The sequence below is a fragment of the Sus scrofa genome, chromosome 9 (genome assembly GCF_000003025.6).
Source record: "Sus scrofa isolate TJ Tabasco breed Duroc chromosome 9, Sscrofa11.1, whole genome shotgun sequence".
NCBI classification, from domain to species: domain Eukaryota; kingdom Metazoa; phylum Chordata; class Mammalia; order Artiodactyla; family Suidae; genus Sus; species Sus scrofa.
Window position 1 is genome coordinate 121,415,695 of NC_010451.4, and position 22,698 is coordinate 121,438,392.

The window sequence follows — 22,698 nt, forward strand, 5'->3', positions numbered from 1 at the left end:
GAAAAGAAAAAGAAAAAAGTTATAGCAAAATAAACCTTCAAAATATATGGGGGATAATTTGTGAGGGGTCACAAGGTTCTGAGCTGGGGCACTGGCAGCAGAAGTAGAAGGAAGGAGGTGGCTGTGAGCCTTTTTAGTTATTTTTATTTTTATTTTGCTTTTTAGGGCCACACCTGCAGTATATGGAGGTTCCCAGGCTCGGGGTCCAATCGGAGCTACAGCTGCCGCCTTACACCACAACTGCACCAGATCCGAGCAGCATCTGTGAGCTCCCCCACAGCTCATGGCAACACCAGATCCTTAACCCCCTAAGCGAGGCCAGGGATCAAACCCTCATCCTCATGGATCCTAGTTGGGTTTGTTAACTGCTGAGCTATGATGGGAACTCCTGTGAGCCTTTTCATTTTATTTTTTTAATTTTTTTTGTTTTTTGTTTTTTTGCCATTTCTTGGGCCGCTCCCACGGCACATGGAGGTTCCCAGACTAGGGGTCGAACCAGAGCTGTAGCCGCCGGCCTACGCCAGGGCCACAGCAACGCAGGATCCGAGCCGCGTCCGCTACCCACACCACAGCCTTGAGCCTTTTTAAAAGAGGGAGTTAGCCTGGGCTGAGAGCAAAAAGAGAGAGAGGGCATATGATTGCATGTGGGCTGGAGCAGCCAGGATCATGCCTTCACTTTGTGGTAAAGCAGCCCCTGGAGAAACCAAGTGTCCCTGGGGCCCATTGGTGTCCCTGCCTCCCTCGTACTTTAATGAGAACTAGAGAGGTTGGGGACTGTGGTGGCTCTTGGCTGGCACAGAGAGCTGCTTCCTCCCAAAGGCCTTAAAAGCCTCAGTGGGACTTTGTTAGTGGGTCTCAGAGAAGAAGCCCAGGCAGTGACAAGATGATGTTTCAGCTAAATGAATAGACTGAAATGTTCCAGGGAACATGGTCTTATGTTCCGGGCATTTGAGACTAAAAACTGAACACTAATATGCCTTCCCATTTCCTGCTTATCTGCTCTCGTTGGCTTGTGCTGTCCTGTACACAAACAGATTTATGTTGTCTTCAAGTGGAGTCCCAAGGCCTTTATAATGACAGGTGCCGTTTTAACTCCGGGAATCCACATGAATGATAAACTGGTGATACGTGACCATGGCCTTGGTTAGAGGCCTGACTTCACCACTGGCTGGGGGTCTTGGGGAACGTTACCTCAGTAAATTGAATTTCCGTTTATTTGTGCATTAAATAGAATCATATTGTCATTCCTTACATCATAGAGTTTCTTTGAGCCTTATATTAGATGATGTGAAAATACTATGTAAAGTATAAAAATCTACACATACTATTTCTTTCTGGAAGATATATGGTTGTTTTTACAAAGACTACATTCCTTTAAGAATGCCTGGCCTTGGAGTTCCCGTCGTGGCGCAGTGGTTAACGAATCCGACTAGGAACCATGAGGTTGCAGGTTCGATCCCTGCCCTTGCTCAGTGGGTTAACGATCCGGCGTTGCCGTGAGCTGTGGTGTAGGCTGCAGACGTGGCTTGGATCCCGCGTTGCTGTGGCTCTGGCGTAGGCCAGTGGCTACAGCTCCGATTCAACCCCTAGCCTGGGAACCTCCATATGCCGCGGGAGCGGCCCAAGAAATAGCAACAACAACAACAAAAAAGACAAAAGACAAAAAAAAAAAAAAAAAAAAAAAAGAATGCCTGGCCGTGACCCAAAGTTCCACCTTCCCTCCATCCCTGAAGCAGAACATATGAAGGGCTGGGGCCAAGCAAGTGCCTGTGAATATTATGATACAAGCCATGACACACTTGACACACACGTTCAAAGGAGAGCCCTGTCGGTGATGGACTGAAAGGGTCAGGACTCTGAGAATGTACATTTATGAGTAAATATCTCGAAGGTGACCATAACTAGTAGGAGATGATACTCTGTAAATTCACAGTCATGCTTCTGTTCAGAAAGGGAATTATTTACTGTTTGATTGTGCCCTTGGAGGCACAGAAGGAATCGCTGATCTTGGCTCCCTAGAGTGAAATGGAAACCTTCGACTATAAAACATACTTGTGAAATTTTAAGCAATGTCATTTACCAGTGACTATAATCAAGACAAGAGGTCAGCTTAATCACTTAGCTGAGTGACCAATAAGAAGGAGTGACGTATAGGAGTTACCGTTGTGGCGCAGTGATCAACGAATACAACTAGGAACCATGAGGTTGCGGGTTCGATCCCTGGCCTCGTTCAGTGGGTTAAGGATCCGGCGTTGCCCTGAGCTGTGGTGTAGGTTGCAGACGCAGCTCAGATCCCGCATTGCTGTGGCTCTGGTGTAGGCCAGTGGCTACAGCTCCAATTGGACCCCTAGCCTGGGAACCTCCATATGCTGCGGGAGTGGCCCTAGAAAAGGCAAAAAGACAAAAAAAAAAAAAAAAAAAAGGAGTGACACATAAACAAAGCTGAACGCATGAGACAGGTGATTGTTCTTTTCTGTGGTCCTCAGTTGATACGAGGATGGTTAACCACGCACATACTGTGCCAGTGGTTCTCCGAGTGTGGACCTGGACCAGCAGCATCGTCATCACCTGGGAACTTGTTAGAACTGCGTGGTCTCAGCCCTACCCCCCAGGCCTGCTGAATCAGAAACTCGTGGGACTGGGGCCAGCAGTGCATTTTAACGAGCTCTCCATGGGATTCTGGTGTTGGCTAAAGGTACCAGTACCTGTCCCCAAACAGTTTGCATTACCTATCTTTGAGGTTTCTCAGGTTTCCTTAAAATTCCTTGTTCTTTATGCCAAAATAACTAACGTTCTCAACACCAGTTAAACTTCTCACGCTAACTAGTTATATCAGCTAGACTAGAGCTCTATGCCCAAACTTAAACCAAAGAACTGGGAGCGTAGTGGTGGTAGTGGTGCGGGGACAGAGGGCACTTGTCAGTCACAGAGTGTGAAAGGCACTGAGGAACCTGCAGCATGTAAGTGCTTTGAGATCTCGGAAGAGCACAGATGTGCCTCAGCAGCGGTCTCTTGGTACCCAGTCATGGAAACATGTGGCGTTAGGGTGGGGTGGTAGGTATGCAGGATGACTTAACCCCAGTGATTGAATAGAGACAGAAAGGAGGTTCATGCTGTTCCAGGCCTGGGGAAGAGAGAACAGGACAGGGTTTCCTTTCGGGGTGATGAAAGAGTTCTCGAAGAAGATGGTAGTAACGATTGTACAACATTGAGACTAAGCTAAAACACCCCTGGACTGTACCCTTTGCAATGGTTAAAACGTGAATGTTATGTGCACTTTATGTTATGTGAATTTTGTCTCAAAAATGTTTTTAAAAACTGCTGTTTTGGGAGTTCCCGTCGTGGCTCAGTGGTTCACGAATCCGACTAAGAACCATGTGGTGGCGGGTTCGATCTCTGGCCTCACTCAGTGGGTTAAGGATCTGGTGTTGCCATGAGCTGTGGTGTAGGTCGCAGGCTCGGCTTGGAGCCCACGTTGCTGTGGCTCTGGCATAGGCCGGTGGCTACAGCTCCGATTAGACCCCTAGCCTGGGAACCTCCGTATACCTCGGGAGTGGCCCTAGAAAAGGCAAAAAGGCAAAAAAAAAAAAACAAAAAAAAACTGGTGGTTTGGTGGGGAGGAGTGCGTATACTTTTTTATTTCTGCTTCTCCCACATCCAGCCACACTTCAGCATGGTGCATGTAATCATTGATGCTCAAAGCGCTCTCTGTTAGTTGGCTGACTGCTCTGGTCCCCGAGAAAAGGGCCCTAATGCGCAGGCACCTCGGGATTAACGTGGTTGGACTGTGGTCCCTGACGCGAGGATGCTTTTTCCTGGAGTACATCCTCACCTCTAGTCGGAGAGGTTCCCCTGGGAGAGTGGAGGGGAAAAGTGAGTGCAGGCTAGAGAGAAACGACTTTTCACTTTGAGAGCGAGTTGTTTCCAGCTCCCCGTGATGAGCACCCATCTGTTGATGCCGTCAGAGGCAAAGCTCGGGAGGCCAGCTGCTGCTGCTTGATGTGGGGAAGGCGCCTGTCCAGGGCTGACTCCTGCCAGCCGCAGACAGCCCCAGGGACCCTGGCGGGATGACCTCACGGGCCTGAGTGGAGCGAACATCTCGGACAAGGACCAGGCCCCTCTGCTCGCAGATATAATCAGCTTTGATGGGCAGAGGCTGAGGCGTTTTTCTAATTAGCGCAGTGAGAGGATTCTGGCAGGGGCAGCAGTGGGGCTTAATTTAACAGACCCGGACTCATTGAATTAGCCAGTGGAGAAGGGGTGAGAAGGGCCCCGATGTGAGGGATGCTGGAGCCAAGATGGGGAAGGGGAGATGGGGACGGTCCACCAGGACACGTACACTGAGGTCTGGCCATGTGGTCAGGGGCCACTTTTCCATGTCTTCTCGTCTGGGGAGCAAGCTGTGTAAACAGGCATGGGCCAGAGCCTTGTCTGGTGCTGCCTGCGGGGTGGGGTGGGGTGGGGGTGGGAGGGGGCTCTGTTCATGGGACCCTGACTTCTCAGAGGCTATTGCCAGGGTTCTGGACAGGGTCCTGTGTCCATCCACCTTCCCAGGGACCTGCAGCTGCTGCTGAATCCTCCCCTTTCTAGAACCCATAGTTCTAGGCCCACCCCACCAGGCAGCCTCCTGGTGTGAGACCAAGGAAAATGAGCACCAAACAGATGTTTAAAGGTCCTGAGTCCACACCTTCCTCTTGCCGAGGAGGAAACTGTTTCTTAGAAGTTTAGGAACTTGCCCGAGACTGCCTGGTTGATCAGAGGTGGTGAGAGTTGCAATCCAGGCCTCCCTCTGTCTTCCCTTCTTACCCCTCAATATCCCATTGAAATAGTAGGAAAAGATAATCCTATTTTACATAAGAAAAGGAGGGCACAAAACGGTTTTTACATTTGCCCACTTGACAGAGATATTAATACTGCGTAGCAAATCCAGAATCAGATCCTAAGTCTATATGAACCCTCAACCCCCGTGCAGGATGGCCACTTTTTTATACTTTGCAAATTCTCTACCTTCAAGCCTATAGGGAACTAATTGTACTTCCTGATGGGCTAGGCAGGTGCTTATAAGGAATATTTTACTGATGATGCCACCTGACTCTGGAATTTGCTCAAACACTGGTAATTTCATCGTCAAGGAATGCTAGCAGTAGAAATCTCTAAGGAAGGAGAGATGTGCAAGCGAGCTTCCTGCTTCCTCTGGCCTCACTGAGGCGCATCCATCTACATAGGAACCGGAGGTTGGCGCTGGACTGTGGTGACCAGGCTGGAGGATTCCTAGAAGGCTGGGGCAGTCAGGGCCAGGCGGAGTTGGCTACATTCGAAGACAAGCCTGCCCTACACCCACCAGAACCTGGGGCCTTCCAGAACCTCCTGTCCTCTCCAAGAATGACCTGGCCACAGCTACACTTGTCCCTGTCCTCACCTTGGGCCAGTGCCTCCTCTTTGAGAGCCATGGTGGAGAAGGTAAGAGTGTGGGATCCAAGCCACTGCTTAGTTCACGGCCCAGCTCTCTTGCTTCCCAGTGGAGTGACCAGAGCTAAAATTTAGTTCAAGCTCTCTGAACCTTTTGTCTGAAAAGAAAGACAGTTGTGCATCATAGCATTTGTTGTGGGGGTGAACTAGATTTGCAGTTGCCGCAGTGCCTGGCACATGGAAGCGATCCCTCTGCTGTAACTCCTGCTGTTCCCTCCCTGTTCCGTGTCCACCATTGCCCCAAATACCTACATACCCAAACCCAGAGAAAACATGACATGGCATCATCCCTTAAGGGGCACATCAACTTGTGAAGGCAAAAAAAACTGCGTGCATGAAACCCAAAATTAGAAAAGCAGGCTGACGTTCATGAATTCCTGGTATATGCAGAGAAAGGACAAAGATAACTGCATTGCTTTGATATAGGAGATAGCCCAGCATTGAGACGCTCGCCGTGCACGAGAGCTGGCTGTTCAGTGTTTGGGGCATTCCTTCCAGTCTCCGTTCCTTGTGATTATTTTATTTCATCGACTTAATAAGTGACTTGAATCCTCCCCATCCATCCCTGTGTCTTCAGTTCTGCCAAGCGAGCTAGACTCTTCTGTGGCTTGGCTCCCAGGCAGGTTGTCCCGCATGTGGAAAAAAGAAGCTGCCCAACCATAGAAACTGGCAGTGGACATCACTGCGGGAGGACAGATAAATATAGACCATCAAGGGATTATTCATTTAGAGCCCAGCTCCTCAGACATCTCCCTGCCATGATTCACTAAATCAGTTCAAGATGGCATAAATCAGTGTGTCAGGGAGGCTGGGGAGAGAACAGGTCTGACCTTTCCTGCTGCCCCCAGGCCACGTCCCCTCCACCACCCCAGCCCTCACTCCCACTCCAATGAGATTTTCTCCTCCCTTGCCTGGGATAGAAGTTACTACAGCTTGTGTCAAGAAAACCAATTAAGAAACCATAAATTGCAGCCGACTAGAAAGGTCATTGCACAGGCTATAAATACAGGCGTTGCTAAACTGAGTGGAAGTCTCTGTGAAGCCCATTCTCTCCTCCACACCCACGTCTTCCCTCTGAAGCTTTCCTTTGATAAATGGAGAGCAATCCAGCCAGGGCTCAGACAGGCATACCCTGGGCTTGCAGGGGGCAGGCAGCCTGCTGTCTGGAGTATACCTGGGAATTCTGAGCACTGGTCGGACTCTCCAGCTCGACTCCAGGTTTTGGGGGTTTTTTTTGGTTTGGGGTTTTTCTTCCTAACAATCATTTCTTCACAATGCATAAAAGGTATAGGAATTCCAGGTAAAAACTTGGGACACACCGAAAAGCACAATGGGGAAATAAGAACCCATACCCCACCCCTTGCAAACAAGTCCAACATTTTGGGATATATTCTTCCAGGCTTTCCCCCCATGTTTATTTTTCTTTACAAAAACATGTTTAAATAGTGTCATTTAGAGAACTATTTTATGGCCTGCTCGCTCAGCAGTATTTATGTTAATGTTATTTTTCCATAGTATTCTCTGTGGACCAGAATGTATTTAACTTTCCCCTGCCATTAAGCATTTAGCTTGCTTCCAGATTGTCCCTCATATATAATGCTACAGTGAATGTTATTGACTTAAAATTTGCATATAGCTATAATTACTTCTTCTGGGTAAATATGTAAAGTGGAATTGCTGGGCCCTTGATTTTGAAGACTGGAACTGATACATGTTGTCAAATTGCCTTCTAGAAAAGTCAAACCTGTTTTCACTTCACTAGCGTAGGCTGGTGACCATTTTCTCACACCCTTACCAAAAACATGACCGTCAATAAGTGTTTTTTGATCTTGACCAGTTTGTTGGGTTGAAAAAAAAAGGTGTCATGATGTCTTAATCGAAACAGCCACTTAGCACCTCCTAACACATCACAGAGGCTCCCAGAACCACCGAAAGCTTAACCTGGAGAGGACGCTCCTTCCTCCCACCCTCAGCTAGGCTTTCTGAGGTCCTTACCCTTAGGACGGTGGCAGTAACAGCACCAGGGTCCCAGGTTCCCCCGGGGCAGACCCAGAGCCAGCACAGTGTAGCAGAAGGGTCCCTATCCTGATCCTTCCAAAGAAGGAGGACACTTCAGGGCCAGCCACCACCCTGGGCTACAGGCCCGAGAGTCAGGCACAAAGTAAAATGCACGCCTCAGCAGGAACCTAACCTTAGCTGTGGATTCAGGCTCAGTCTTCTGCTTCCCCTTCAGAGCTTTCAGCTTCTCAGCAAAGAGGGCTCTCTGAGCTTAGTCTCACCAGCCGCACGCATGTGCAGTACGTAACCACCTGCTAAGCCCTTTGACATTAAACTCTATCATTTAATCCTCAAGACAACCCAGGAAAGAAGAGACAAATATTATCCTCATTTACAAATGAAAATATCAAGGTTCAGAAAAATTGAGTAACTTTCCTGGGTTCATAAGGAAAACTAGGATTTAAGTTTAGACTTCAGACCCCCAAACTGAGCATTTCTAGTGTGGCCTCTGACATATCTGGCATCCCTGGCATTTCTCAGCCTAGCATCTCTGTCTTCGTCCATACGCATTTGTGTGAGTTTCAGGACCCAGGAGTGCTTTCTCAGAGGTCCAGCTGTGCAATGGGCTGGCTGGGAAAGAAGGGTGCCTGAGCCCTCGCGGCAGCCCCACCAGCTCTGCCTGTACCCTGACCACATCAGGCCCGCTGCCAGGAAAAGAGAGCAAGGCCTGCTTAACCATCAGGACTGTGGGAGGATGAATTAGATAAAGTCCATTAAGCAAACCTTGATGTCCTTTGACTTACAAAGCAGTATTATTAATAATGTTGGAAATGAGATTATTTCAGAAACATTAAGTGGTCATAGAACAAGTGGTATCAAGCCCAAAGCAGAGTCTTCCAGTTCCTAAGTGATCTCTTTAGACCAAGACTTCTCTTAATTTGTAGTAAATACAGTGAGCTTTTTAGCTGTGCGATTAGGTCTGAGCAAGGAAAGCTCATCAACACATCTGTTCTTGAAACTGGCTTGATCTGAAGTGAACATACATGACAGCTCAAGGTACCTGCATGCATGCATGCATGCATTCATTCATTCATTCATTTGTTGTTTATAGAGCACCTGCCAGGCCTGAGGATTCAGAAATGAACAAGGCACAGCCTCTGCACCAAAGGCTCCCTCCCCCACATTCTTGTGCAGTTAAGTAGATCTATAATCAAATAACTACATAACCCTGAGAGCAGCGCTGATAAAAGATAGACGGCATCTGCTACAGGCCTGGGCTGAAATCAGGAAACACTTCACTGAGGGGCTGTGCATGAGGAATGGAGTGGAGCTGAGAGTAGGGTCTAGACCGCACCCTGTAGCTCCCCCACATTGCCTGGCTTTATCTTGGGGGAGTCAGGGAAGGAGGCAAGGAACGCCCTGATCAGAAGTGTTTTAGGGAACTCTGGTGGCAAAGTGGAGAAAAGACTGGGAGGGGAAGGCCTGGGGACAAGAGTCCAGTGAGGAGCCCGCTGCAGGGCCCAGGTGACAGGCGGTGGGCGACAGTGGCCCTTGGCCTGGCCGTCACGAGCAGCTCACCATGGAAAGGCCCGTGGGAGCATGTAACAGTTCAGCTGCCACCTGCAGGGTTCTGGTTCCTTTGCTCTGGACAGAATCTAGGGACCTGAAAGGTAACAAAACTCCCCAGGTGTTGCTGGTGCCAGCTTGGCAACTTCTGGCCTTTGTGTCCTCCAGCTTGGAGATGCTAGGAGACAAGTTAATATATGGGCTTTGGAAACTAAAATGTTATGCAAACCTGAGTGATGTGTTTCTTGGGATTTTTTGTGTAAAAGTGATTTTGTCCAACACCACCTGATCACTTCTCTCAGCATACAGTCGGTGGCGGGCTTGACCTTCAATCTCTGACCCTGCATCTGTTTTTCTGGTCCTCCAGTCTCTAACAGTCCAGGCAAAAAAGTATTCTTCTCCAGCCAAGGGAAACAAAGAGGAAACCCATCTGACAGTGACAAGATGTCCTTGCTGCCCACTCGGCTGTTCATGTATTTGGGGAATCCAAATGACACCCCTCTGGTTTTGACTAAGAACATTACGCACAGACTGTCTTGTTAACCATTCAGAGCCTAGTTACCGCCTCCCAGAGGGGCTTCCTTGACCTAAGCTTCACAAGGAAAGCCTGCCCTGGCCAAGACGTGCTCTTCCACTCCCCCTAGTCCCATCTTCTATGTGTAAAAGCTTGTGAGATCTCCATGGGCTGAGTCCAGAGAAACGCAATGTGGTGTGTGAAGCTTTTTAAATTCTTTTTTTTTTTTTTTTTTTTTTTTTTTTTTTGTCTTTTGAGGGCTGCGCCCATGGCATATGGAGGTTCCCAGGCTAGGGTTTGAATCTGAGCTGTAGCTGCCGGCCTACGCCACAGCCACAGCAATGCGGGATCTGACCTGCATCTGTGACCTACACCACAGCTCACGGCAGTGTCACATCCACGGCAGTGTCGTTTCCGCTGAGCCACAATGAGAACTCTGATGTGTGAAGCTTTGAGGCATACAGTTTTAGGTACCAATCCTGGTTGTGCCTCTTACCAGTTGTGTGGATTTAGACAGGTAATTTAAATTTCTGAGCCTCAGTTTTACCATCTCTACAATGGGGGAAATAAGACATATATCCCAGGGATCTTGCAGGATTGGAATGAAGCGATGCATGCAATGGACAGGGTATGGCATTGTGCAAGAATACTGAACTGCAGAGCTGCAGCTTTGAGGGGGAGAAATGTCACAGTAAGTGAAAGGGCTCAAGAAATCTGTAAACAAGGCACTCTGGCTCTGTGACTACTTTCCCATGCAACCCCGACCTTCCATCCAGCCTGCCTCCCTTGCCAGGCAGACTGCAGACCTGGCTCAGAGAACTGCCCCCTCTCTGGGCACTATGTTCAGGCCTCAGACCTGCTGCCCTCCCATGTGCCCTAAAACAGCCTCCTTAGTTGGCACACCACAGCCGCCTACCTCTAGCCCCATACACATACTCATGCAGACGGCATGGTCTCCTTGCAGAAACATCACTCACCAGGAGTTCCCGTCGTGGCGCAGTGGTTAATGAATCCGATTAGGAACCATGAGGTTGTGGGTTCGATCCCTGGCCTTGCTCAGTGGGTTAAGGATCCGGCGTTGCCCTGAGCTGTGATGTAGGTCACAGACGCGACTCAGATCCCACGTTGCTGTGGCTGTGGTGTAGGCCGGCAGCTATAGCTCTGATTAGACCTCTAGCCTGGGAACCTCCATATGGTGCAGGAGTGGGCCTAGAAAAGGCAAAAGGACAAAAAACAAAAAACCCAAAAACATCACTCACCAGACCCCTTTCAATGAGCCCAAAGATGGCTCTGGTTGGTCATTAAATCGATTTAAAATAAATGAAAATTTCCAGTTACTTCATCTCAAAGTCTTTCAGTGCCTTCCTAGGAGAGGAGATTAGATTATTCTCTCTCCTCTTCTCCCATCTCTTTCTTCTTTCTCATCTTTTTTCTCATTTTCAAACATTGTGAAGTCCTGGATTTGATGATCTGGGAAGTTTGCATTGAGGTGCCCCTTAAAAGGAAAGATTAAGCTGTCTTCTGGACCAGACCTGCAAAGACTAAAAATCTAATATTTGTATAGTGATTTAAGTTTACAAAGTGCCATCACATTATCTTAGTTGGTTCACATGGCTGCCCTGGGAGGAAGGTAAAGTCATTCTACAATAAAGTAGTCTTACCACCCCCTTTCTGCAGCATGACAACGTGGGGGCTCAACACAACTAGGAGCCATGTCCAAGGTCACACAACTAATAAATGGCACACAGTGTATTTAAATGCAAGACATCTGACTGCCAGGATTCACAAATAGACCAATCTGGTTTGACCTGAAGACTCATATTTCGGGGGGAGATAAGGGTGAAAAGAAGGACTGGGGGGATGTTGCTGAACAGGCAAGTTTGTGTCTGTGCAGTGGGCAGTGGTGAGTCCAGAATGTTCTAGAGGAAGGAAAGAACATAACCAAAAATGATTTAGGAAAAGGCGAATACAGCAGTACACAGAAAAGATGGAAAGAAGAGATTGGTAGGAAAAGGACACCCTTTTGACATGTGACCCTCAACTCAGATGGCAGCAGTGGGCATAGAAAGGAGGAGACAGATGATTAAATACAGGAGAAGTTAAAAGATGTCAGTGATCAGACCAAGGTTCCAAGCCCTAATACCATCAACAGAAGTAGGAGGCTCTAATAATAGCTGACATTTTTTTTTTTGAGGAGATGTTATGTGCTAGTCACTGAAACATTAAGAGCTTTTTACGAATCTTTTCCTCCTAATGGCCCTATGACATAGTTATGATAATTTTTTAGCATCCCCATTTTAGAGATTTTAGACATAGAAAACTGATGCCCAAAGTGACTACATGATTTGTCCAAGATTACAAAGCTAATAGGCTGTGGACCAGTGTTTCAATCCAATCTGGTCCACAGTTTCTAGAATCTATATTTTTAACCCAGCCCTATACAGACCTTTCAACCCACCTGCAGATATAAGCTGGGGTAAAGGGAACTTTGGTTTGGTGAACAAGACAAACCTGGCCTCTGTAGCTGCTGTCCCCCCTAAGAGGCTAAACTCGTCCTTCTGCTGATCTGGGTAGATAGCAGTGAGCCCTCCCAGAGACTGGGATTTCTGTCTAAGGTATTTGCTATAGAAAAGGTCTACTGTCAGGGGCGGGGAGGGCGGTGGAGAAGGCAACTCCACTTCAGATTCTGGACAGACTTGGGAAGATGGTGGCCTTTGAAACATCCGAGAATAAAGAAAGAGAAGCGATCAGTAGAAGAAAGTTGTGGGATAAAGGAGGAAAAGTCCCCAAAGCCCAGAACATTCTTTTAAAGAAAGGACATTGTATGGGCAGCCAGACAGGGACAAAAGAGCAAAAACAAAAGGAAATGCATTTGTTTCCACCAACTATCTTGTCTAGGTTTTTCTAGCAATATTCCTTTTTTAGGCCACTGCACACAAAATCTAATAGCCTCACAAAGCTTCTCTCATGGCCAGCTCAGAATTATCCATCCTGGATGTCTTTGTCCCAGACAGAAGATTTTAAACTCAGGTAACATAAACATCCAAAAGAAAGGACAGACCCAAGGAACTTAATATCATGGAACTCTGATATTGGAAGTAGCCATTAGACCCAGGCAAGAGAAGCTCCCGCCCTGGCCCTCCTTGGCCATGCCCCTCCTACCTGAGGACAAATCTGTAGGGTCAAAGGAGGTATCTGTGCCTTCTCTTTGGAAACCATACCTTTGGAGCTCTCTGGTAGCCTCACGGTTAAGGGTCTGACCTTGTTACTACTGTGGCTTGGGCCACTGCTGTGGTGTGGGTTCGATCCCTAACCTGGGAACTTTGGCATGCTGTGGGCACAGCAAAACAAACAAACCGAACCTTTGCCCTGTCCAAACAACCCTGAGCTGCTTCCCACCTGTTCAGGCCTCTTCTCCTTTGTCTGTCCCTCCACGGGTATGCGTATTTCTGAGCAGTTCTTTGGGGACAGTGAACGGAGCCTAGACTTTCAGGCTGGAGTGTCTGCACTCCATGCATACAAGGCCCCTCAGGGGCATAGGAGCAAGTCTGGAGTGGAAAGAGGAGGAGATGGGCTGCAGTATGGCAAGTGGGCCAGTTGTCCCTGTGCTGTCTCCCTGCAAGCATGGAGCTCCAAGCAGTCTTGGCATTCTAGAATGGAACCTGGATGTCCAGGTGTCACAACGTCTATTCATCGAGGCAGGAGGACAGAACACTCTATTTCACAGGTGCGAGCTTGATTTTTAACCTTGAGATGTTTAGTCATATGGTGTGTGGCCTGCATTTGTCATCTGAGCCAAGCTCGGGTTCCCGTCAAATGCTAAAACACCTCCAGTTACGAGTGGCGTTGGCCTCCCTGCCTCCTGAGTCACTAGACCACTCTGTCTCAGCAGCTTCTCACTTCTAAAAAGTGCTCCTTTCTTTGGAGTGAAGGTTGACTTTCCTTTTCCAGAAGTAACAGTGGTGTGAATGGAAGGCTTACTCTTTTGAGCAATAGAGTGCAGAGGTTAATGAGCTTCGGTGCCGTATAGACCAGGGTCCAAACCCTGATGCTGCCGCTTACTGGATGGGCCAGTTTCTTTTTTTTTTTTTTTTTTTTTTGGTCTTTTTGCTATTTCTTGGTCTTGGGCCGCTCCTGCGGCATATGGAGGTTCCCAGGCTAGGGGTCCAATCGGAGCTGTAGCCACCGGCCTACACCAGAGCCACAGCAACGCAGGATCCGAGCCGCGTCTGCAACCTACACCACAGCTCACGGCAACGCCGGATCGTTAACCCACTGAGCAAGGGCAGGGACCGAACCCGCAACCTCATGGTTCCTAGTCGGATTCGTTAACCACTGCGCCACGACGGGAACTCCTGGATGGGCCAGTTTCTTAATCTCTCTGACCTTCAGTTTCCTCATTTGTAAAATGAAATATTCCCACTTCAAACAATTGTCATGGGTAATAAATATCTATGGTCAACATTATTCATTCCTTTCTTAAGGTAAAATTGACGTATTTGTCTCAGGTGTACAGCATAGTGATTCCATATTTATATACATCGTGCAGTGATCACCACCAGAAATCTAACGTCTGTCCCCACACCATAGTTACAATTATTTCTTGCGATGAGAACTTTTAAGATCTACTCTCTCTTAGAAACTTTTGAATATTCAATGCAATATTTTATTTTTATTTTTAATTTTTTATTTTTTGTCTTTTTGCCTTTTGTAGGGCCGCTCCCGCAGCATATGGAGGTTCCCAGGCTAGGGGTCTAATCAGAGCTATAGCTGCCGGCCTACACCAGAGCCACAGCAACACGGGATCCAAGCCGTGTCTGCGACCTACACCATAGCTCACGGCAATGCCAGATCCTTAACCCACTGAGCAAGGTCAGGGATCAAACCCACAACCTCATGGTTCCTAGTCGGATTTGTTAACCATTGCGCCACGACGGGCACTCCTCAATGCAATACCATTAACGATAGTCACCACGCTATGCATTAATTCCCACAACTTACTTATTTTGTAACTGAAAGTTTGTACCTTTTGACCACCTTCGCCCATTTCTCCCTCCTTCCCAGTCCCCACCCATCCATTCTCTGATTCTCCGAGGACATTTTCCAGTCTTAATATCTTAATAGAAGGCCCAGACCCAGGAAGGAGCGACGTAGTTAATGCCACTAAATAGTGGCTTGCTTGTTAGTATTGCCTCGGTGCTCTCACACTTTTTCTCATTGTGAGGAAGCTGGCGTTCCACCTAGAAAACCTGAGAACAAGTCTGCAACACCACATGCTAGTTATGGGAGCCTGGGTGCATCACGTGTTCTCTCTGAGACTCAGTTACCTAATCAATGAAAGGAGTTGATGATGTCCCCATCACCTTACAGAGCCCTGAGAGCAAAAAGCTCCTCCCAAATAATGACCTTCCATTCATTCATGCTGTAAACATGCAGGCCCCATCTACTCTGTGTTAGGGGCTGAAATAGCAAAGTGTGCCCCAGATCCTCCCTCAAGGGCTCCACACTCTCATGGATGAGACCCAGAGATAATAAGAAGTTTTAAAAATATTACCGTGTGGAGTTCCCATCTTGGCGCAGTGGTTAACGAATCTGACTAGGAACCATGAGGTTGCGAGTTCGGTCCCTGGCCTTGCTCAGTAGGTTAAGGATCTGGCATTGCTGTGAGCTGTGGTGTGGGTCACAGACGTGGCTCGGATCCCACGTTGCTGTGGCTCTGGCGTAGGCCGGTGGCTACAGCTCTGATTAGACCCCTAGCCTGGGAACCTCCATATGCCGAGAGAGTGGCCCTAGAAATGGCAAAAAGACAAAATAATAATAATAATACGGTGTGGTAAATGCTGGCCATCTGACAGAGGGGACAGAGGGGACACCTGTCTCTGTTGAGGCAAGGTTCCATGGAGGAAGTGGCACTTAAAAAAGGTGGAGAGGGGAGTTCCCGTCGTGGCTCAGCGGTTAACGAGTCCGACTAGGAACCATGGGGTTGCGGGTTCGATCCCTGGCCTTGCTCAGTGGGTTAAGGATAGAGCGTTGCTGTGAGCTGTGGTGTAGGTCGCAGATGCAGCTCGGATCCCTCTTGCTGTGGCTGTGGCGTAGGTTGGTGGCTACAGCTCCGATTTGACCCCTAGCCTAGGAACCTCCATATGCCGCAGGAGTGGCCCAAGAAATGGCAAAAAGACAAAAAAAAAAAAAAAAAAAAAAAAAAGGTGGAGACAGCGGGGAGGGGAATAGCATAAAAAAGAAAGCATGGAGTCGCATGGTTTAATGGAACCAAGAGAAAACATCAAAACAAGTCTTTCTTTCAAGGGACGGGTCCTCAGGTATTTGACAACAGTTATCATAGCCTCTCGTCCCGTCCTTTCTCCAGTATCTTTTGGGCAAGCGCAACAAGCCCAGTTTCGTTAATGATTGTTCTCTTGATTGGCTTCGAACATGATCCGTTCCCTCTATGCCCCCATGGCAGGGAATACATAAAGGTCTATGTGGGTCACATACATCACCCTAAGCAGTCTGTTAGCTATGGCATAATTAAAACCTTATTTTAAAGCTGCTTACGCTTTCCAAAATTCCAAGTATCTGCAAACTACACTACAAATCCAAGGGTTCATCAGTCCATTCACATAGTAGGTTATGGGCTTGTCTCACCCACACAGAAAAGTACGTGCGTGAATAGAGGATGAAGCGTAGATAAGAGGAAAAGCACGAGTAAATGTTCATGCAGAAACTCTGTGGACTGCTGGCTTAATGCTCTTAGGAGACAGCGAAAACCTCAGCGGTAGATGGTGTCTTATTAAATCTCAAGGGATCCTGGTGAGATGGGTCAGAGACTAGTATTTCAGGTGTCATTTTTTTTAGCTCTCTTAGGCTCAAAGTTCTCAGAACTGGCTTTGATGGAACTGGGTGCTTTTCCATGATTGTAAATTAAAAAAGGCAAAATGAACAGAGGACAAGTTCCCTGGAAGGAAACCACAGCCTGGCCCAGGAGCTGGAGGCCCTGCTGCTGTCTTAAATACCACACTGGGCAGCAGGCAGATGGCAGAGCCCTACCGCATGCTAGGTGGTTATTGCTGGCTGTCTGACCCTTCACAGGCATTCATTCTCACTGTTGAATATGGGACATTATTCGCGTGAATGAAATCCCCTTTAAAGCCCCATTTCTGGATGACAACAGCCTGGTCCTTGAAGGCTGGTGAGGGGGATCCTAGCACTAGTCCTGCCGTTTGTCCATGGTGGCCATAGCAGCATCTCTCAAGGTAACAGGAGGCTATGGTGGGTCAAGACTTGCCTAGGACAGCAGCTGTCCTTGTTCCCACATTCTCATCCCTCTTCTGCTTCTGCCCAGCCCTGTGGAAGTACTGCAGCTGCCTGCTCAACCTGCTGGCTCAGGACCTTGTCCTTGTTGTGACCTGGTAGGGAATTAAAGGAAGACACTGGGTGTTCATTACAAAAGAATTAGAACCTCAGACAGTGGTTCTCACACTTCATTGTAAAGTCAAATACTTGAAAGGAGGGTGACTATCCTGGTTTATGCCAGTTGTCCCAGCATAATTATTAATAGTTGCTCCTTTTACTCAAAAGGTGCCAGTTCGATCCATAAATTGAATAATCACCTTAAAATTCATATCACCAGCTGTCATCCACAGAGAGTGTGGTTTACTAGATCTAGGGGTTTCTAGGAATCTGGATTTTTTTAAACTAGTATCCTGGGCATTAATGTTGCAGGTGGTAGTCAGGCATGCTTTAGGAACTTCTTATACTGTTGTAATAGCACTAACTTAAAAAAAAAAAAAAAAAAAAAAAAAAAAAAAAAAACAGAAAGGAACTACAAAACAGCCAGAAAACAGTTGACAAAATGGCAACAAGCACATATGTTTCAACAATTATGTTAAATGGACTAAATTTTCCAATCAAAAGACATGGAATAGCTGAATATTTTTTAAAAACAAGACCCATCTATATGCTGCCTGCAAGAAACTCATTATAAATGCAAGGACACAGACTGAAAGTGAAAGAATGGAAAGATATTCCACGCAACTGGAAACAGAAGAAAGTTGGAGCAGTTATACTTATATCAGACAAAAACAGACTTTAAAACAAGACTATGGAGTTCCTGTCGTGGTTCAGTGGAAACGAATCTGACTAGGATCCATGAGGACGCAGGTTCGATCCTGGGCCTTGCTCAGTGGGTTAAGGATCCGGTGTTGCCATGAGCCGTGGTGTAGGTCACAGACGCGGCTTGGATCTGATGTTGCTGTAGCTGTGGTGTAGAGCAGTAGCTATGGTTCCCATTCAACCCCAGCCTAGGAACCTCAGTATGCCATGGGTGTGGCCCTAAAAAGGCAACAAACAAACAAACAAACAAACACCTATAATAAGAGACAAAGAAGGGCATTTATGGTAAATATAATGATATAAGGTCAGTCCAACAGGAAAGTATAACATTTGTAAATATTTATACACCAAACCTACTGGCACCTAATATATAAAGCAGATATTAATTGACCTAAAGGGAGAAACAGACAGCAATACAATAGTAGTAGGGGACTTTAATATCCCACTTACCTCAATGGATAGATCATCCAGACGGAAAATCAGTAAGAAAACATCAACTTTAAACAACCTGTTAGAATGAATGGGACTTACCAGATATTTATAGAACATGTCATCCAAAAACAACAGAATACACATTCTTCTCATGTATTCTTCCATGTATACATGGAATATTTTCCAGGATAGGTCATGTTAGGGCACAAAACAAGCCTTAATAAATTTAAGATGACTGAAATCATATCAAGTGTCTTTTTCTACCACATGAAATGAAAAATTAATTACATAGAAAATCATGGACTTGCAGAATAGACTTGTGGCTGCCAAGGGGGCGGGGGAGAGAGTGGGGTGGTTGGGGAGCTTGGGGTTAATAGATGCAAACTGTTGCCTTTGGAATGGATTAGCAGTGAGATTCTGCTGTGTAGCACTGAGGACTATGTCTAGTCACTTATGATGGAGCATGATAATGTGTGAAAATAGAATGCGTACATGTATGTGTAACTGGGTCACCATGCTGTACAGTAGAAAAAAAAATTGTATTGGGGAAATAACTATTAAAAATAATAATAATTTTAAAATATATATTACCATTAAAAAATTACTTACACAAATAAAACTGGAAAACTCATAGATATGTGGCATTTAGACAACATGCTACTAAACAGCCAGTGGATCAAGGAGGAACTCAAAAGAGAAATTTTAAAAATGCCTTGGAGTACCTGTTGTGGTTCAGCAGGTTAAGGACAAAGTTGTCTCCATGAGAATGCAAGTTTGATCCCTACTCTTGCTCAGGGGGTCACCAAGAAAAAAGAGAGAAGACTCAAAGAAATAAAATCAGAAATGATAGAGGAGATGTTACAGCGGATACCCCAGAAATACGAAGGATCATAAGAGACCACTGTGAAGTTATATGACAATGAATAGGATGACCTAGAAGAATGAGTAGGTTCTTAGAAACATACAACCTAATAAGACTGAACCATGTTAAAACAGAAAATCTGGACAAATTGCTAGTAAGATTGAATCAGTAATCAGAAACTCCTAACAAACAATATCCCAGACCAGACAGTTTCATTGGTGAATTCTTCCAGTCAAAGAAGAATTATCGGTCCTTTTCAAACTCTCCGCCAAAACTGAAGGAGGAGGGAACTCTTCCAAATTCATTTTATGAGGCCAGTGCTACCCATCCATCAAGGGATGAATGGATAAGTAAATTAGAGAGAGAGAGAAATTGTTCATCCATAACAAAGAATGAAATCTTTCCATCTGCAACCACATGGATGGATCTTGAGGGCAGTATGCTAAGTGAAATAAGTCAGACAAAGAATGAGATATACCATATGATTTCTCTTACATGTGGAGTCTAAAACAAACAAAACCAAGTTCAGATGGGTGGTTACCAGAGGTGGTGGGAGATGTGGGGAAATGGGTGAACACTTGTTCTGTTTCTTAAAACTTGAATAAATTGAATAATTTATAATTTAAAATTCTACAAAAATTGAGAATAAACAAATAGTAATCCCTTGCTTTATGAAGAGCTTATATGATACTTTTATATGTATGACTTTGGTTTAACAAATATGAGTACCCACAGTACAGAACCCTCTCTAGATGCTACGGATAATACAAGGTATTTATTTAGATAGGCATCGGGAGGGTTTGCATCTGGAAAGGAATTCAGATACTACATGGGAATGAACTCAGGAAATGCTAAAGGCAAAGGTTTATACAAGAGGAATTTAACCTGGGGCTTCCAGCTCAGGCCCGGGCTCTTTCCCCACATACTCACCCTGGAAATGTGTAGCCATGGATGCCATCCTGTAACCCCAGAGAGAAGCACCTGATGAAACTTAGCGAGGTGGCAAGGAGGGGGCATAGGGGAGGGTTATCAAAGTGGCCAGAATTACTGAAAAACATAAGAATTAATCTAAAGGGGATTTATAGAACAAAAGAGAGTTTATAAAAATTTATTATAAAACAGCATTACAGAAAGTGATACAAAAAGGGGGGTGGTATTTACAATCTTTAGCATCACTTCCACTCCCAGCCCAGCACTGTGTACTCCATTCCTTTGTTTCTTTACATTCAATTTTTTTCCGTGTTATCCATATTTTACACAGATCCAAGCTGTGTCTGCGACCTACATCACAGCTCATGGCAATGCCGGATCCTTGACCTGCTGAGCAAGGCCAGGGATCGAACCCACAACCTCATGGTTCCTAGTCAGATTTGTTTCTGCTGCGCCACTATGGGAACTCCTCATTTTAGCTGTTTTAAGAGAAAGGTATTTAATACAGGAGATTAGGTGCTTATAAATCATTGACAGTCTTAAGGGGGCAGTCTCTAGGCTGAGCCCCTGTAAATGACCCCTGGAACAATAGCACCGCGTCAGGAATCTGAGGGATCACAAAGCTAAGACCAGAGCTGCTGACTGTAAACACACATGGCCTTAGCTGTAACCCGGAAGTCAGGAAGCTTCCACCGCAACAACTGGCTCCAGAACCACAGAGATCCTGCTAGATCCACCACTGCAAATAAATAAATAAATAAATGCCACTAGCCCTGTCTCTTGAGAGTCACTGAGACTTGTGCTAACTCTGCTACAGTAACCTCCATGTGTCAATCACCTCGCGTGGCAGCAGAAGCGGCAGAAAAGTAGCTTTTGCCTTACTTCTACCTTCCAGATCTCGTGCGAGTCCATCTGATCGGCCACCCTTAAATCATGTCCGGAATCCTAACTGCCAAGGAGTCTGGAAAATGTCACTTTTAGCATTCTAGCCTCTGCCTTGCCGTAAAACCCGCAGGAGAAGGATGAACTAGATGTTGCATTTCAATCCACCAGACCAGTCCTTGATATCTACGTGGCAGAAAGAGGCTCTCAAGTGATCTCGCTAAGAAAGAAAGTCTGCAGCACTGTGACCACTTCTATCTATAGACACAGAAGCATCTGGCATAACTTTCAAAATCCCATACAACCCAGCAATGCCTTCTACATCTAAACTGAACACCCCTCCCCGAAGGTCTTGAAAATGTCCTGACCAAAGGGATGGTTCTTGAGCGGTACATCAGATGTGCTTGGCTGGGGGAAAGCATTCCGAGGGGAAAGAAGGGTCTCTGATCATATCTGAGGCCCTGTCCCACACCTGCCATCAATTTTAGTCTCGAGTAAGGGAACAAAGCCAGCACAGTGAGTCCAGCACCAATCAGTTCAAACCCTGAGTGCCCTCTTCAGATCTGGGGCTCCCCACTGGATGACGAATTAGACAAATTGGAGCTCATGCAGAAGATGGAGACAAGAATGATGAAGAGACTGGAAGCCAGGCTGCTCGGGAAAGGGAGAAGGAAATATTTAGCCAGGAAAAAAAAGCAAAGCAGGGGAAATGTTCTGTCTTTTGTTCATTTATTCAATCAATAAGCATTTACTGAGTCCTTTTCATGCCAGGCGCTCTGCCAAGCAGGTGCAGAGATAAACACGCCATTCCTGCCTACACTGGGCTTGAAGTTTAGCAAAGGAGACAGGTCCATCTCAAAACAATTAGAAATTATGAATTATAAACTACGCAAGTGCTACGAAGGAGGGATAAAGTACAGAATGAGGAAGTGCTGAGTCTGCCTAGAGAAGTCATGGAATGCCTGAAAAAGGCAGATGTGTTCTTGATCTGATTCCTAAGGAGTAAGAAAAATTTGCCATATAGTTATGGGTGGAGAGAAGGTGGCCTAGGATGAAGGAACAGTGTTTATAAAGCTGCAGAGACAAGAGGAGAGAGGATGGCTTACCTGGGAAAAGACATGCATTTCAGTGTTACTGGAGCAAAAGTGCAAAGAGCTAATGCCAAGGACTAAGGATGGACTAGAAGGTAGGGACTGTGGCAAAGATGACTCAACTCTACAAATCCTGGTCCTCTTTCTTCCCAGACGCTCAGCCCTCTGCGCCTCCCAGCCTCCCTTGCACTTGGGTGCGGTCCATGCCTGGACTCTGACCAGTGGCATGTGAGTGGACGTGATGTGCGCCACCTCCGGGTCTGGCCCACAAAACCCTTCCTCCCATGATCCTCTACTCATCCTCTGTCGGACGACTGGAGGCAAAATGGGAGGACCCTGGGTCCCTGCATTACCACATGGAAGGCCACCTGCCAAATACCCAAGCCCCAGATAGGTGGGCTTCTCTTCACAGCAACTAGCTGAGCACAGATATATGGCATGCTGTCTGTCTTGAGAGGTTGACAAGACTGTCTTTTGAAGAGAGAGGGATCCATCATAAATGACCCTTGAAGGCAAACCAGCTTTAACAGGTAGAAGTTACACAGAGGCATATTTCAGTTCATTTCTTCCATTACTCAGGTGTTGTCTTTCTACCTTTCCCCTTTCCCCTACCTCACACCTTCTCTAGAAAATTTAAGAAAACAAAGAAGCAGGCCACATCCGATCACAAGTTAGCTGTCAGCATCAGCATTTCCACCCAGTATGTTCCTTCTCATACTCTCCCTGCCACTCTCTGCAACACTTTGGTTGTTTTTCTGCCTTCTGGCCTCTGGCCTTCTGGTTGGATGTTGCCTCTGTTGCATTAGCCTCTGTGGATCAGTGGGATGGAGAAGTCACATTTG

The 22,698-nt window shown here is 46.5% G+C and overlaps 1 protein-coding gene across 5 annotated transcripts in view; it reads left to right on the forward strand.

Moving 5' to 3' along the window:
* Window positions 1–22,698, forward strand: part of FAM163A (family with sequence similarity 163 member A) — an 82,541-nt gene that overhangs the window by 37,594 nt on the left and 22,249 nt on the right. Inside the window, exon 1 of one of the 5 annotated variants that reach the window (XM_021063748.1) lies at window positions 4,502–5,460. The exons of the other annotated variants lie outside the window; for them this stretch is intronic. The gene's annotated coding sequence lies outside the window, so the exon portion shown is untranslated. Of the gene's footprint in view, window positions 1–4,501; window positions 5,461–22,698 lie in introns of those variants that run through there. 5 annotated transcript variants of the gene reach the window in all.